Here is a 17,883-nt window from a genome sequence, read left to right as displayed (position 1 = left end):
TGAGTGCCTAATTTGTAATACATATCGGAAACCATAGTAGACATTATAACTTATCCTAAAACAAAAGGGTGACCATAATCAGTCATAAGGATTGTTCTGGTCTGTCATTCCTTTTTGGTATTCAAAAAGGGTAGCTGACAGGATGAAATCAAATCATACATTAATTCTCATAGTACATTATAAAATCCAGCTCCTACACCCCCCTGCAAATAGTCAAAACCATCTCTTTCCCTGCCTCTTGCCCTTAGAGGGTCCAGGCTGCGGGGCAGAGCGGGACTGCCGCTGAGACCAACACTTCTGGTCTCTGGGTCTTTTGTATGGGGGCTCATATCTGCTCCTCGCAGGTTGAACCGCCGGAAGCGATTTGGCCTTGTCCTTAGCCGGAGGGATGTAGGGGCCCAAGGTCTGCAAGGTGGTGCGGGAATCTTTCATCCCATGCAGCCTGACGTCCGTCTGGTCCACAAAGAGTGCCTTGCCATCAAATGGGAGGTCCTGCATCAGGGATTGGGCCTCCGTCGACAGTCCCGACAACAGGAGCCACGACGCCCTGCACATGGAGATCGCGGAAGCCATCGAGTGGGCCGCCGTGTCAGCAGCATCCGCCGCCGCTTGCAGGGCTGCATTAGCCGCTGCCGCCCCCTCTTCCACCAGAGCCTTGAAGTCCTTCCTGTCCGGTCCAGGAGGAGGGGCTCAAACTTAGGCAGAGACTCCCACAGGTTAAAGTCATACCTGCTCAGTAAGGCCTGGTGGTTGGCTACCTGAAGCTGGAAACTAGCCGACGAATAAAATTTTCTGCCAAAGGAGTCTAGTCTCCTGGTGTCTTTGTTTTTGGGGGTGAGCGCAGGCTGGCCCTGACGCTCTCTGTGGTTTACTGATTCCACCACGAGCGAGTTGGGTGCCGGGTGGGAATAGAGGTATTCATGGTCCTTCACCGGCACAAAGTACTTCCTCTCAGCCTTATGGAGATTGGGGCCAAGGAGGCAGGAATTTTCCACAGGGAGTTCGAGATGTTGGCAATACCCTGGTGCAGAGGCAGGGCCACGTGGCCTGGTGCCGAGGGAGACAGGACGTTAAAGAGGGAATCAGACGGACCCTCCATCTCCTCAGCCTGCAGCTGGAGGTTGGATGCCACCTGCTTTAGCAGGTCTTGGTGCGCCCTGAAGTCCTTCTGTGGGACTGTGAGGGTTTACGCCCCTCCTTACAGGGCAGCACGGCCTAGTGGCCAGAGTCCATATAACCGCCCCTGGTTGCAGGGCAGCACGGCCTAATGGCCAAAGTCCATGTAAGCGCCCCTGGTTGCAGGGCAGCACGGCCTAATGGCCAAAGTCCATATAAGTGCCCCTGGTTGCAGGGCCGTAGGACCTTACTACTGGCTCAGTGAGGAGGTCCCACCGAAACACACTGAGGCTTACCGGGGTCAAGGTACCAGTCCGTCACCTCCCCCGGGTCGCTCCCTACCGGCTGGGGAGTTGGGGTCTCCCAGGGTTCTCCGTGAGTCTCTGGATCCGTCGCCTCCTCTGGTTCCTCCCGCAGTAGGGGTCCTGCCGGCCTATAAAAGCCTCTGTTCCTGGCAGCTTCAAGAGCGTCGGCTGGTCCTCTGCAGGAGCTTCCCAGTTAGGTCCTTCCCCTGCGGCCGCCAGCCCCGACTGAGCTGAGTTCCGTCCTTTTATACTCAGTGAGCATCTGGAGCATGCCCAGTATGGACGGGGCGGGACTTCCTCTGTCAGAGCTACTGGTCTGACGTCACTGGGGCTAGTGCGGGGCTGGGCTGCCCTGTCACACACCCTCCCCCTTAAGAGGGACCCCTCTGGTTGGTCCGCCCCCTCCTCCCCCTGTCTGGAAAAGAAGTCTGCGTTAGCATGTGCCTTACCCGGGCGATGAAATACGCGGAAGTCATAGGGTTGCAGCGAGAGGTACCAACGTAGTATCCAGGGGTTCACGTCCTTCATACTCTTTATTCAGCGTAAGGGGGCGTGGTCTGTGATCAGCCTGAAGTTATTCCCCAACAGATAATAACGTAGGGCGTTGATGGCCCATCTCACTGCCAGGGCTTCTTTCTCTATTGTAGAGTACTGTTGTTCCCGGGGGAACAGTTTACAGCTTAAATACAGTATCGGGTGTTCTTCCCCGTCCAACTCCTGGGAGAGTACGGCCCCCAGGCCTACTTCCGAGGCATCTGTCTGAAGTATAAATTCTTTTGAAAAATCTGGGTGTCGCAGGACCGGTTCCTGAGTGAGTCGTTCTTTCAGAGCTTCGAAAGCTTTATTACACTCTTCTGACCACTGCACTTGTCGAGGCTGTGAGTTCTGTGTAAGGTCCGACGGGGGCAGCTATGGATGCAAAGTCTGGCACGCAGCGACGGTAATATCTAGCTAGGCCCAAAAACTGGCGCACTTGCGTCTTCGTCTTGGGGACGGGTACGTCTCTGAGGGCTTGCACTTTACTGATTAGAGGCGTCAGTTTCCCACCCCCTACCGTATATCCGAGGTAGGTTACCTCCTCTTTCCCGAGGTGACACTTCGCCGGGTTGGCTGTAAGGCCGGCTGATCGAAGGGCCTGCAACACCCCAGCCAGATGGCGTAGGTGGTCCTCCCAGTTGTCGCTATAGACGACGATGTCGTCTATATACGCCACCCCATACTGGTCGTGGGGCTGTAAGACCTTATTCATCAACCGTTGGAATGTAGCCGTGGCTCCGTGCAGCCCGAATGGCATCATTATAAATTGGAAGAGGCCGAACGGGGTTGAGAAGGCCGTCTTCTCCCGGGAGTTTGGGGTGAGGAGGATCTGCCAGTATCCCTTGGTTAGGTCTAAGGTTGATAAGTACCTCGCTCCCCCGAGCCGCTCCAACAATTCATCCACCCGCGGCATCAGATATGCGTCAAAGTGGGAGATAGCATTGACTTTTCGGAAGTCAATACAAAAACGGGTAGTCCCGTCAGGCTTTGGGACTAAGACGATGGGGCTGCACCACTCACTCTTTGATTCCTCCACAACCCCCATCTCCAGCATTGTCTCCAGCTCCTTTCGGACGGTGTCCCACATCTTCCAGGGTAACGGCCGGTGGTGGTCTCTTACCTTCTGACCTGGGGTGGTTGCTATATGATGGCTCGTCAGAGCAGTTCGCCCAGGGTGGGCGGATAAAACATCGGGGAACTCCCCTGTCAATTGCTGTATTTGCTCTCTCTGTATAGGGGCGAGGCCCACCCCTAATGTCACCGGCCTCAGGTCCGGGGGGTCCCCTACTAGAGGTCCGAGTTCTGATTCCGGGGTGGATGGGCCGATGAGCAGGGCTTCCCTGGTCTTCCAGGCCTTCAGAAGATTTACGTGGTATATGCACATCTCCCTCCGTCGCCCCGGTAGCCAGTCCACTGGTCCAATCCTCCGGATTACCTCGTAGGGTCCCTGCCATTTGGCTAGCAGTTTTGATTCGGCCGACGGCAACAAAAGCAACACCCGATCCCCGGGATCGAAACTCCGTCCCCTAGTTCCTCGGTTGTAGAGGCGTTCTTGGTTCGCTTGTGCCTGTATCAGGTTCTCCCGGGCGAACGGACCTAGCGTTCGTAGCTGTTCTCGGAGTTGCAACACGTATTGGGTGGTCTCGAGGACTCGGGTCTCCTGGGCTTCCCATTCCTCCTTCAGGAGGTCCAGGATCCCCCGGGGCTGCCTGCCATACAGGAGTTCAAAGGGTGAAAATCCCGTCGATGCCTGGGGTACCTCCCTGATGGCGAACAGCAGGGCTGGCAACAGGGTGTCCCAATGCGTAGGGTCCTTCTCCACAAACTTCCTTAACATGGATTTGAGTGTACCGTTGAAACGTTCCACCAGGCCGTCTGTCTGGGGATGATAGACAGATGTCCGGAGGGTTCGTATATGGAGGAGGCGGCACAATTCCGCTATCAGTTTAGAGGACATGTTCGTGCCCTGATCCGTCAGGATTTCCGCCGGTATCCCGACTCTAGCAAAAATCTTCACTAGTTCAGTAGCGATCGCTGGCGCTGTGGCCGTCCTCAGGGGTACGGCTTCAGGGTAACGCGTCGCGTAATCCACTACCACTAGGATGAAGCGATTTCCTGTCTTACTTCTGTCCAGGGGTCCAACCAGGTCCATCCCAATCCTTTCAAATGGTATGCCGACAACTGGCATAGGGACCAGGGGTACCCGGGCCACACCTTTTGGTCCCGCCAGTTGGCATTCTGGGCAAGACTCGCAATAGTCTCGCACCTCCCGGTGTATGCCAGGCCAGAAGAACCGACGAGCTATCCTCTGGAGGGTCTTCTCCCGCCCCAGGTGCCCAGCCCAGGGGTTAGCGTGGGCTAGACGTAGGAGGCTTTGTCGCAGCCTTCGAGGGACCAATAGCTGGCAGAATGTCTCCTGGGCCTGCGGTTTCTGTACTACCCGGTACAGGTGATCTTGCCATATCTCAAAGCGTGGACCCTGTGGGGGCCCAGGGGTCGAGCCTTCGTCGGGACCGGGGCTGGTGGCCTGTTCCCAGGCCCTACTTAGGGTCGGGTCCTCTCTCTGTTCTTGCACAAAGTCCACATCCCGTTCCAGTTCCATTTGAGCATCCTCGACTGACCGGGCCCTTACAGGGAGGTTGGTCGTGGAGGGTTCTCCCGGAGCCGATGTCCCTTCTCCGGGGTCATCCCGTGGCGTGCGCGCAAGCAGCCCCACTCGTGGGGGCCTCAACCCGTCGGTTCATGGGTCGGGCGGTTGGTACCTCCGGAGAATCTCCTCGAAGCCCGGCCAGTCTCGTCCCAAGACTACCGGGTAGGCCAATCTGGGGGCCACGCCCACGCGAAGGCCTCCCCGCCCATTGGCCGAGTTCTATCTTCGCCCAGGCCGAGGGGTAAGGGCGGATGTCCCCATGTACACACTGTAGATGTATCTGGGTGTCAGAGAGTTTGAGGTTGGGGACCAGCCCCTCATGTATGAGGGTCTGGCTGCACCCCGAGTCCACGAGGGCATTGGTGAGGATCCCCTCGACCCGGACGGGGACCACGAGCTTTCCCAGTCCTCTCTTACGGGCCCTTCTTCTGGCGACCCAGGCTTGTCCATAATTGCAGTCCATAAACGGGCAATCCCGCCGAAAGTGCCCCTCTTGTCCGCACTCCCAGCACCCCTCTCGGGCCGCGGCGGGTCCCGGGCCTCCACCAGGTGGGCTCCCTCACTCTCGTGGGAGTGGGTCCCTGTGGGTCGTTACCCGGGCTGCCCTGTGTCTGGGCTCTGGACTGGGGAGCTTCAGGGTCACGGAACGGGCACCGGACGGTGGCTCCCGAGCCCCTGCTCTCTGGGGATTCCCTTTGCCCAGTCCGCCCCGTTGTTCGTAGCTTCCTGCTGTCCAGGGTGTCGCTTCGGTCCCCTCAGCAGACAAGTAGTCTTCCATCAAGGTCACTGCCGCTGAGAGGGTTGCTGGTCGGTGTCGGCGTACCCAGGCCCTTCCTCCCGGGGGCAAGATCTGGGTAAACTGCTCCAGCGCCACCATCTCCGCTACCTGGGGTCCGGTTAAGCCTTCCGGGTTCAGCCACCTCCAACAATGGTCCTGTATCCGTTGGGCCACAGCCCGGAGCCGGGCCCCCAGAGGGTACTGTTCTTTGCGGAGGCATTGGCGATAGGTCTCCGGACTAATGTCGGTGTGGTCCAATACGGCCGCCTTCACCCGGGTGTATTCTAGGGCCTCCCGGGGGTCGAGGCTACGGTAGGCGGCCTGGGCCTATCCCGTCAAATAGGGAGCTAATAAAGTGGCCCAGTGCTCGGGGGGCCACCTGGCGCCGGTCGTCACCTGTTCGAAGGTCACCAGGAACAACTCCGGGTCATCCTCTGGCCCCATCTTAGTGAGGCGTACCAGCAACTCCCCTACCTTCTCCCTGGGTCCGGCCCCGGCAGGTACGGGGGCTGTGGCTCCTCCCGGGTGTAGCAATGTGGCCATCTGCTGTACCAGGCGTTCTTGTTGCGCCTGCTGTTGGATCGCCAAGTCCCGGAGGAGCTGCTGCTGATGCTCTTGATGCTGAGATATCAGCAGCTGCTGCTGGCTGGCCATCTGCTGCATCAACTGCACCTGTTGCTGCTGCTGTTGGGCCGCCTGCTCTTGCTGCCGGTCCAGCATCCACTTTAGGAGCTTCTCCGTCTCCATCTTGGGGTTTAATGGGGTTCCCACGGTTAAACCCTGTTCTCACGGACCTTTCAGCAGGCCCGGATCGTTGCCCACATTCTCCACCAGGTGTGAGGGTTTACGGCCCCTCCTTACAGGGCAGCACGGCCTAATGGCCAAAGCCCATGTAAGCGCCCCTGGTTGCAGGGCAGCATGGCCTAATGGCCAAAGTCCATATAAGTGCCCCTGGTTGCGGGGCCGTGGGACCTTACTACTGGCTCAGCGAGGGGGTCCCACCGAAACACGCTGAGGCTTACCGGAGTCAAGGTACCAGTCCGTCACCTCCCCCGGGTCGCTCCCTACCGGCTGGGGAGTTGGGGTCTCCTACAGATCCCAGGGTTCTCCGTGAGTCTCCGGATCCGTCGCCTCCTCTGATTCCTCCCGCAGTAGGGGTTCATGCCGGCCTATAAAAGCCTCTGTTCCTGGCAGCTTCAAGAGCGTCGGCTGGTCCTCTGCAGGAGCTTCCCAGTTAAGTCCTTCCCCTGTGGCCGCCAGCCCCGACTGAGCTGAGTTCCCTCCTTTTATACTCAGTGAGCATCTGGAGCATGCCCAGTACAGACGGGGCGGGACTTCCTCTGTCAGAGCTACTGGTCTGACGTCACTGGGGCTAGTGCGGGGCGGGGCTGCCCCGTCACAGAGACCAATGGCGGAGGTGCCGCTATGGTGTCGTCCGGTGCCAGGGAGAGGGCCCACAGGGAGCCTGGCGCCTCGGCCGGTGCCGGGGCGTCGAGCCCCAGATCAGAGTCCGGGCGCGGGTCCGCCGACTCGTGACCCACCGACTTGTCCCGTGGGCGGCCGGACGAGGCCAATGGAGCCTGGGACACTCCGGCGACCGAACGGGCCTCCGTCTGGGCTGGCATGGTGACCACTGTGCCCACTGGCACCACTGTCCTTGCCACTGGGTCCCCTGCCATTGGCCCGGCTGAGTGCCCGATGGCAGTATGTGTCCCAGCGGAACGGTATGGACCGAGGATGGGTGGACGGGTGCTGAGGCCGAGGTTGCCGAAGAACGCTCGGTGCCCTGGGAGCAGTAGGAACAGTGCCTTTGACGTCATCTCCTTTGGGACCTGGACCTCGACGTCAAGGACCGGTACCCACGCGACAAACTGCTTCAGTACCCGTGATGGCGATGCAAAGCCCGGTGCCCTGACGCCGAGGTGCCCCGGGGGGAGCCTCTGGCGTGATGTCTAGTCGAGCGGGAGCTGGAACGGGAATGATGACGTCTGTCCCGTCGAGAGTGGCTTCGGTACCCACGCCTCGCAGGTGAGTGTTCCCGGGGCCTCTCTTGGTGCCTATGCTTGCTGGCAGGCGGCGTAGAAGGTCCCTGCAACTCCCGTCCCGACGGCAGCTCAGACGGTCTGGCCAGCGTCGAGGGTGGCCGGGAGCTGCCAGAAGAGCGGCAGCTGCGCGCCGAGCGGTCTGGGCAGCGATCCTTGGAGTGGGAACTGCAGCTGGCCGGAGAGGTCTGGTGGGCACCCAAAGGAGGCTTGCCTCGAGACCTGGGGCCCGTACCCAGTTGTGAGCTCGGGACGGGCAGGGACATGATGTCCTTCGCAGCCTGCACCGCCTCTGGTGTCGATGGCATCCGTACTGGTGGGAATGCCTGGGCCAACGGTACCGGGCTGCTCCGCTCCACGCGACAGTCGGAGGCCTTGAGCCCGGGGGGGGACCGAGGGCTGCCCAGCGTGGGAACAGCCTCCCCCTTATCCTTATCGCGGCGGCGTTGCGAGGCCGGGCCCTTCTGTTGTATCCACCAGGCAAAGTATTAACAAACTTTAACAGAACTTTATTTACAGTGCAAGTCTCTTCTCCAAATGGTAGCTGCACACCCTGTAACTCTCCCAGCCTCCTCAACTCCTCCCCACTCCTTCCTGTTTCCTGTCCTTTCAGACTCCCAACAGCCAGTGCTCCCAGTTCTAATAATACAAGCAGCATCTAAACACCACACCTTCCCTTGCTTTCTGGAGGGAGAGCGGCACCAACTGGGCGAAGGGGCCTCGCTACGTACCGACGACACAGCGGACGGCGCCGAGTCTGATCTGTGTACCGGCATTGGGGCCAGCGCCGACTCCATCAGGAGAGCTCAAAGTCTAAAGTCTCTCTCCTTCTTGGTCCTTGGCTTGAACGACCTGCAGATCTTGCAACGGTCGCTAATGTGAGTCTCACCCAGGCAGTGAAGACACTCAGCATGAGGGTCGCTCCTGGGCATAGAATGGCGACAAGAGTCGCACGACTTGAAGCCTGGGGCACGGGGCATGGCCCAAGCCCACTCTAACAACTGAAGAACGATCCATGAAAGGTACCACTAAGGTCGAGAAGAAGAGCTGCAGCAGAGCTGGAGCACAAAGTTCCGACTACCTTCACTGGCAGCAAGAAGGAACTGAGGGTGGGAGGAGCCTATGGCTCCCCTTATAGCGCGACATACAGGCGCCACTCCAGGGGTCGCTGCAGTGCTCCCCCAGTACAGGTACTGCTAAGGGAAAAACTTCCGGCACCGGTGCACATGGTAAGCACGCAAACCTACTGTGGAATACACAGGAGCAATCACTTGAAGAAGAACTAGATACATTCGTGGAGGATAGGTCCATCAATGGCTATTAGCCAGGATGGGCAGGGATGGTGTCCCTAGGCTCTGTTTGCCACTTGATGATTACCTGTTCTGTTCATTCCCTCTGGGGCACCTGGCATTGGCTCCTGTTTGAAAACAGGGTATTGGGCTAGATGGACCTTTGGTCTGACCCAGTATGGCCATTCTTATGTTCTTATGACCTAACAGAATAGAAGCACAAATAAGGTGCTTTGCACATTCTTGTCTTTTTTATGATTGTTTCTTTTACTTTTTTGATAAAAGTGGTTGTCTGTACAACAATCCTGAAGTAAATTTAAAAATGCTTTGACATAATAGAAGTCCAAATAATAATGAAAAAACATATCTGCAAATTGTTCCATTTTTTAAATTTCAGAAACAGACAAAAAAAATCAATCCAATCCAGCAATAATAATATTAACAACAAACAATCTTATTATTTTGTATGTTAGAAATACAGTATGATAATAAAAGTTCTGGGTTTTACCACATCCATTGTGTGGATCAGATTACTTGCAAAATCTCAGCAGCTTTTTGAAAGGAAAGTCTGCAGGATCTCGGGTCTCCTGTGAAATTAGAAGAGAAGCTTCGAGGTTGGCATCAGTGAGGTGGTTTCGGTACTTGTTTTTCAGGAAATGAAGTGCACTGAATGCTCTGTCACACACACAGTAGTAGAAAACAGGGACAAGAAAAGCAAAGCAACTTTAGCTAGGGACTTGTAGGTGTCCTCAAACAGGTACACGTTACTCCAGAACTCCTGTACTGTAACAGCAGGCTGACAGAAATATGTTTTCATTCTTGAATCATTGCACATTTTCAGAATGAGTAATTTGAGATTCCTTAAATCCAAAGCGTCAAAGGAAGCTAATCTGTCTTTTTAAAAAAAATCTATTTATTAAAGGAGCTTAAATGAAAGGATTTTGCCTGGTTGGGAAAGATTCCTTTGCAGGACCAATTGCAGGACCAATGCCTACAGAAGTGTTTAGAGGAGAAGTTGGCGCCTATGGGCTGAATCATGGGTGCTGATGGAACTGTTGATGCGTGCATTGGAGGGATTAGAGAGTGTGTGTCTGTTGCAATGGATGGCAAGCTTACTGGAACAGCAGGAGGAACCTTCCTCTGCAATAATCCTATCAGCTCAAAAGTTGTAGTGTTAATAACTCGTAATTGCCATTGTTGCTTTGATTGCCATCATATCATTTTGAAGATCCTTTATAGCTCTTTCAAGTGAGCTATTATATTTGGTTGGGAGATTCGCTAGACGATCATGGGTCCTTTGTAACAGGTCTTTACCTCCATCAGGCCCGTCTCGTAACTTGGATTGTCTGCGGCGGTCTGAGCTGCCTCTACTGCTTCTGGATCCAGATTCTCCAATATCTCATCCATGGTGTGATCTGCTAGCTTGTCCATCGGTCGGTGCATTTGTGTCATCTGTAGTCTTGCTGCTTCCTGTTCCGATTGTCTCCTCCTCCGAGTTCCCTCCTGTATGGATGCTTGTGATGCGTGTTGTGACTTCGGACCCTTTGCTAATTGTAGTGCTTCTTGTTGTATGCTCGCCATGATTCAACCTACGAAGTAGTTCAACCAAACACTTGAAACTCGTGTCCTCTAGCTCAGTGTCCATCTGTGACAGGGTGGACTGGCCCCACACTGAGACTGAGAGGGTTAACCCTTCCCTGTTGGCAGAAGAAGCCATGTCCTTGAGGCTCTGCTGGGCTTGCTCCAACCGGGAGTCAAGTATAAAAGCCTGCAGAGCAGCTGCTCAGTCAAGGCTTGCGGCTGAGGAAGGAGGACACCCAGCGGAGGCTCCAGCCCAGGAGCAGTTGCGACCCTTACTGGAGAAAGCTGAGGAGCCAGAGACCGGGATCGGAGGCCGGCAGCTGTTGGAACCCCAGGGAGCACCAGGTGCTGAAGAACCTGGAGACCCTGATGCCACAGGGACTGCTATGTTTGGAGAACTGGTAGGAAGTGACCCAGGGAAAGGAAGTGAGTGGTATCTCCCACCACTCTGAGGGCAGCGTTCTGCGGTAGGATTCCCCGCTGACCCGTGGTGGATCACACTGTCACTGACAGGGCCCTGGGTTGGAGCCCGGTGAAGGCGGGTGGGCCCGGGCTCCCCTACCGGGGGTCTCTAACCCTCCCCTTTTTTTGGTGACGACATAGTTCACCGACCCCTCTTTTACCTCAAGGAGATAGATAAACTCTGGCCGCTGGGCTGCACTATCCTACGAGGGGAAGAGAGTTTAGAGAGACTCTGGCCATTGGGCCACGCTGCTTTAGGAGCACACTATATGGACTCTGGCTGCACTATCCCCCGGAGGGAAGAGAGTTTAGAGAGACTCTGGCCATTGGGCCCCGCTGCTTTAGAAGTGCACTATAGGGACTCTGTCCACTAGGCCGCGCTATCCCACCAGGGGAAGAGAGTTTAGAGAGACTCTGGCCATTGGGACAGGCTGCTTTAGGAGCGCACTATAGGGACTCCGGCCGCTAGGCTACGCTATCCCACCAGGGGAAAAGCATTTAGAGGGACTCTGGCCATTGGGCCATACAGCCCTGACTACTGGGGAAGTAGTAGAACTGACGTAGACACAGGGAGGCGGAGTTAACCTCGCCCCCCCTTGAATCGAAGGGGTTGACAAGGTACAAAACCCACCACACCATCTAACATACTTTTTTTAATGTTTGTTTGCGGCTAACAAAGCTGAACCAGAATTGTTGAATGGGTCAGTCACAAAGGTGCACTGATGGAAAAAGTTTCCCTCACTGAAACGATTTTCAAGATCCTCCAAGAGGATACTCAGGTATTCGGTTACAGCTGAGCCAACTTTTTGCTGCACATTCTCATCCTGACAGCTGAGAAACTGACTAAGCTCGTAAAAAACTGAAAAGTCCTGTTCCTCTTGTAGGTGTTGGACTATGTCAGTGATTGTCATTCTAAATGTATTAATTATTTCAATGCTATCAAATATTGTTAGCTGAGGTTTCTGAAGCTTCAGGTTCAAGGAAGCAAGCTTTGATAAAAACTCTTTCAAAAAGAGCAGGCAACCATGTATTTCTGGATCTTGTAGTTTTTGGGACAGTTCCGGTGAAACTTTATTCAGAACCTCAACAAGCTCTTTCCAGAGCTCAAACAGCCTCTGTACACTGTCATTAAAACTAAGCCAGCGGACTGGTTTGTAATTCAGCAGCACCTTTGTGTCTCACAGACCACTTCACACAGAGTTGTAAATTTCCCTTTATTGACATTGCTGGTGTTGACAGCATTGATGCATTTTTTCACTATGGATTTAACCTCATCCATATTTTTCATTGAAGCTTTGCTGGCAAGTACTTCTTGGTGGGCAAAACAGTGAAACAAAAGAAGTTTGAGTGCACCTTTCTTGGAAGCAGTTCAGCACTCCTACTCATGCACTTTGCATAGCTGCTGCCCCATCAGCTATCAAACCGCAGAGATTGTCAAAGCTAACATGGCACTCCTGCATTCTCGCCTGACCGCATTCAAAAATGTATTTGCCAGTAGGCCTACGTCTAAGGCTCACCTGACATAAAACACCTTCAGAAAAACAATGGCAATCACAGTCCAAAAAGTGAACGTATATGATTACCTTCGGATTCATCGTGACATCAAGGCTCTCATCCAAGCACAGACTGTAGAAAGGGCTTGCTGTGACTTTTCCAGCTATTTCATTTTGTAGAAAATTTGCCAGATCTCTTGTGGTCCTCTGTAATGTGTCATTGCTCAGTAGTATCTCTCTGAAAAGCTTACTTTCTGTTCTACAGCCAGAACAATTTTTTTCAGTTCTCCATCGCTGAATGGTTTCCTGGCTTGCCCCAAAAGTAGTGCAACTTTAAAAGTAGCCACTCGAATCTGATCCTCTTTATTGAAAAAATCTTTGAGCCGCCACTGTTGTCTTTCAGACTTGGTTTTTGCATCATGTAACAGCTTGCGCCTCTGAAACTCAATGTGGTAATTCTTTTCAAGTACCCTTGCATGAGGGCTATAGTGATGTTGCATTGCATAAATTTTGATTTGATGAATTTCTCTCTTACAAACAGCGCACACTACAACTTGCTCAGAAATGGAATCAGATGGCTTCAGAAACACAAGAAACTGCATTTCCCACTGGTCTTGAAATGTTCATTTTTCTTCCTTCCATGTTCTGCTTTTCTTAGCAGGAGGTGGCTCCTGTGGGACCATCCCTGTATCACATTCACGGGCATAGGCGTGCGCAGCACATTTCATTAGGGTGTGTACCCAGGGAGCCCCGCCCTGCCCTAGCCCCGCCCCCATCCACTCCCTCCTACTTCCCGCCTCCGACTGCCCCCCTCAGAACCCCCAACCCCCCCAGCTCCTTGTCCCCTGACTGCCCCCTCCTGAGACCCCCCCACACAGTAACTGCCTTCCTAGGACCCTACCCCCTACCTGTCCCCTGACTGCCCCGACCCTTAACCACACCCCTGCCCCCAGACAGACCCCCAGGACTCCCATGCCTATCCAACCGCTCCCCGTCCTCTGACTGCCCCCAAGACCCTCTGGCCCATATCCAACCCGCCCAGCCCAGCCCCCTTACCACGCCGCAGCTCAGAACAGAGTCCCCACCAAATCCCACCCCCTGGACATCCCCTTGACTAATGGCGTGATGGCACTTACAGGGCGGGCACAGAGAGCGCCAACCAAGCTGGAGTGCAGTGGTGGAAGAACGCTATGACTGATGTAAGTCAACAAAGGTCATGTGTAGCGCTGGGGAGGCGGTGATTGGCTGGGCGGGGGTAAGAGGGTTCTGTGTGGGGCAGTCTGGGTGCAGGCAGCTCAGTGGGGGATCTGGATGCACAGGGAGATTCCAGGTGCAGGGGTAATGGGAGTCTGCAGGGGGGACCAAGTGAAAGTGGTTGGAACTCAGCGGGGAGAGGTCTGGGTGCAGGGGAGGTGGGGTTCATTTGGGTGGGGGTCTGGGTGTAGGTGGTTGGGGCTCAGTGGGGAGGGTGTCTGGGGGGGGCTCATCAGGGTGCAGGGGAGGTGGGGCTTGTCAGAGTGATGGTTTGAGGGGCCTGCTTAACAGGGGAGCCCCAGCTGCTGCCAAGGGGATCTGCATGCTGGGCCCCCACTTCCCCTATCCCCTTCTCTTCCCCATCCCATGCCCCTTCCCCACCGCTCCATCTCCTCTGCATCCCACCCCCTTCCTTCCCAAACTGTCTCTTTCCCCCTGACCCCGCTTCCCCTATCCTCTTCTCTTCCCCATCCCATGCCTCTTTCCCACAGCTCCATCTCCCCATCCTACCACCTTCCTTCCCCCATGCCCCCACTTCCCCCATCCCCTTCTCTTTCCCATCCCATGCCCCTTCCCCACCACTCTATCTCCTCCCCATCCCACCCCCTTCTTTCCCCCCTGCCTCTTTTCCCCTGCCCTGCCCCGCCCCACAACTCACTGTTGTACAAAATGAAGGATGGCTCCCAGCACACAGAAGGGAGCTGAACCAGCCCTAGGACGCAGAAGGTGGTGTCCAGCTGCAAAGTCCAGGAAGCTGAGCAGCACCTTCTTTTTTCAGTGGGGCTGCAGCAACTCTGTGTTCACAGAAATGGGGGGGGGGGCACTGGCGTGACCTTGCATCCCATGTGGCCCCCCCACCCCTCACCTCTATTTGGGGGGTAATGCCCCCAAACTATGCCATGAACATTCCCAATCACACACCCCTGTTCCTCCCTCATTTTCTGCAGGGAAGCAAAGAACGCTGCAGGAGGGGGACCTGGGCTGTTTTCATTCCCTCTGGGGCCCAGGAGTACCCCACACAGACCCCCACTGCCCAGCACCATCCCCAGCGCCCCCGCCTGCCTGCCCCCCATCCACACTCACCGGCCTGCTGGGCGGGGGCTATTTGCATTGCCTGGGCTGAGCCAGCGTCACAGCTGGGGTTGGTAGGGGAATCAGAGTGGGAGGGGGCCTGCCCCCCTCACAACCCCCTTGCCTGGGGCCCCGACAAGCCCTCCCCCCCATGCTGGCTGAGAATGACCCGGCCCCTGCACTGGTCCCAGGCGGCTCAGCCCCAGGAGGCGGGGCAGGCTGAGCAAGAGGAGCTGGAGCAGCTCCCTCCCCCTCCCTGCTGGGGAGGAGCGGTCAGGGAGCTCTAGCACCGCCCCCCCCACAGCTCCCATTGGCCGGGGTTCTTGGCCAATGGGCTGGGAACCGGGTCAGCGCTGGGAGGGAGGCAGCGGGCAGCGTTGCCTCTGCCGAGACTCTCCCTGCACACAGGGACGCTGGGGAGGGGGGAGCTAGGGTGACCAGACGTCCCGATTTTATCGGGACTGTCCTGATATTTGCTTGTTTGTCCCGTGTCCTGACCGATGTTAGGTCGGGACACTGGACAAACAAGCAAATACTCTGGAGCCCGGAAGTGCTCATGCCCCGACTCCGCCCCCTCCTTCCCCCATTGGTTCCCTCCCCAAATCCCCGCCTCTTCTCCAGGCTCACCATTCCTCCTCCCTCCACAAGAGCTGGAGGGAGGCCCTGGAGATGCAGGGGGAGCGGGGTGCCATGAGTGAGAGTCCGGCCTGGCCCCGAGCAGGCAGGACTCAGTCAGGCGGTAGGGAGAGTAGGGGGGTGGCCCGCGGGGCCAGGCGGCGGCTGTTCTCCCCCCCCGGGCCGCGGGGCCCGGGGGCAGCCCCCCCCCGCGTGCCGATATTTGACCTGGGTGATCTGGTCACCCTAGGGGGAGCTGCCCCCGAGGTGAGAGCGCCCCACCCCCCCCGGCCCAACCCACCCTGCTCCCTGTCCCCCGACTGCCCCCGCCCCTTGTCCAACTCCCCTCAGGCTCCTAGCAGCGTCTGGCTCAGCGCGGAGCGATACACACAGCCCCGAGGGAGCACGCAGCCCCGCCCCCACAGCTCTGACTGCCCTGCATTAGAGTGTGTACGGACACACGTGGCACACCCCGTGCGCACGCCTATGTTCACGGGCACTATCTGGCACTGATTATTTGAAATACTTTCTGATATCCATTTGTGTGTCTTTAATTCTTTTGCCTTCTGCCACAAACAGTCTCAGCCTGCTCAAAAACCACACAGTGATTTTTGCCGACGATGAGGTTGACCAATAGCTGCTTGCGGAGCTACAGTAGTGGGAGATGTAAAAACACAGTGTGGATATGTTTTGTGATTTGAAAGGAAACCACATCTATGTAATTCAGCTCTGCCTGCACTGTAGCAATATTTAGAAGGGAATGAGTCTGCATTATAATTTATGGTGTTTACAAGGCAACTTTAAAACTTTACATCTCAGCGATTGTTGGGGTGCTTTGGTCTGGTGCATAGGAGTATTTCGTCTTCTATATTTGGGGGAGCAGGGGTATATGGATTTAACCAGGACTGAGCAGGGCCTTATGGGTGGGCGATGTGGACAACCGCCCATGGTGCCATGTTCGGGGGAGCACCAGGGACAAGAGGCAAGGAGTGGGGCAGGCCTGAGGTGCGAGGCTGTGGAAGGGAGATTGAGACAATGTGTGGGAGGCAGCAGGGCCCATGGGTGATGGGGTGGTGGGGGGAGAGCTTGGGAGGCAGCGGGAACTAGGGGCAATGGAGGCAGTGCTTAATTTGTAATGAAGGAGGTGTCAGGGCTCAAGCTGGGTGGCTGCTGGCAGGCACCCAGCTCTGAAGGAAGGGTGGCATTGGGGTGCTAACTCTGCTGTGGAAAGTGATATTTGTATCTTTTTAAATATCACTTTTACAGCAAATCATGGCAAATTGAGACCTGGATGGAGGGGTGGGAGATGAGGCACCAGAGCCGGGGGCGATGGATGGAGGGGGCACCACTGTCACGTGGTCAGGGCTGATGGGCGGCGCCCTGGGTCAGCACCTGCAGGATTCCACGGTTGGCACCCGCTGGTTGAGGAGGGGGGCACTCCGGGCTTCGGCCAGCCCAGGGGTCCTCCAGGCAGGGGTGTGAGTCTCAGAGGTGGGAGGGTCTCGGGGCTTCGGCTGGCCCGGGGCTTCGCCAGCCGAGGGGGTGCAGGTGCACTCAGGGCTTCTCCAGGAAGAGGTCTTGTGGCTCCAGCCACAGAGTGTGTCAGGGGGTTTTGGGGCTCCGGCTGCCAGGAGCGGGGCGCAAGGGGTGGAGTCGGGAGCTAGACTTCCCTAAGGGGGGCTCCACCTGCCACCTATGTGCCCGCCTCTTCACCCCCCCACACCTGCTGCTGGCTTGCTGCATCCCCCTGCACCCGCTGCTCACCTCCTCACTCCCCTGCCACAGACACCCCCCTTACCCGCCATGAGAAACCCTGCTTGCTGCTGGCTCACTCTCACCTCCTCACTCCACTGCTCACAGCCAGACCCCTCTCCTCCCGCTCCCCTCCTCACCCTGCAGCTGGCTCGCTGCTCGCCTCCTTACTCCCCAACCAGACCCCCACCCCTACTTTTGCAATATTGTGTGACCTGCAGCTTCCAATGGCGGAGTGACTCTTACTTATTCAAAATAGAGGTCAGGAATGCCAAATGGAGTCTCAGGAATTTCTCTGGTATCAAATACTGAGATATACTCGTCTGGGCATGGTGGGGGAGGTACCCCTCGGGCCCGAGCGGGAGCAGTGGTGGACTGAGAAGGAGAAGGGGCAGCTCCAAGTACTGGGCAGCCAGGGGCGCCGGCGATGACGGGGCTGGCGCCCTGCCGGGGCTCGGGGGTCCCGGACGCTCCTCCATGCCGGGCCAAGGGGCAGTCCCTCCGGATGTGCCCTATCACCCGGCAGAGGTAGCACCGGGTCTCCCCCGTAGAGTAGTGCACCCGGTAATGGGCCCCCTGATAGGGGACCAGGAAAGACCCCTCAAGCGCCTCTCCGCCACGCACCGCCGGCGGCAGTTGGAGCTGCACGTGCCGGCGGAACGAGAGGACGTGACGGAGGGCTGGGTATTTGCAGCCCAGCGAGAGAGGGCTGATGATGGAGATTGGTTCCCCCAGGGTAGAAAGGGCAGGTAGCAGGGAGACATTGGGGAGGAAAGGAGGAATGGAGGTGAGGACCACACGGACACCCAAGTCCTCCAGCGGCTCCAGGGGGACGAATACGCCCCCCACCGCCAGGCCCGTCTCCACCGCCTCCTGGGCGGCGGCCTCCGAGGCAAGGAAGAAGACAACCTTACCATACATTTTGGAGGTCGCCACGA

General features: G+C 56.7%; 1 pseudogene; it reads right to left on the bottom strand.

Moving 5' to 3' along the window:
* Positions 1-9,247: 9,247 nt before the first annotated feature.
* Positions 9,248-15,733, bottom strand: LOC113409517 (annotated as a pseudogene).
* Between the last annotated feature and the right edge of the window lie 2,150 nt (positions 15,734-17,883).

The sequence above is a fragment of the Terrapene carolina genome, unplaced genomic scaffold (assembly GCF_002925995.2).
Source record: "Terrapene carolina triunguis isolate 2854851 unplaced genomic scaffold, T_m_triunguis-2.0 Scaffold33723, whole genome shotgun sequence".
Lineage (NCBI taxonomy): Eukaryota > Metazoa > Chordata > Testudines > Emydidae > Terrapene > Terrapene triunguis.
The sequence above is the reverse complement of the archived record's forward strand: the minus strand, read 5'-3'. Positions and strand labels throughout refer to the sequence as shown.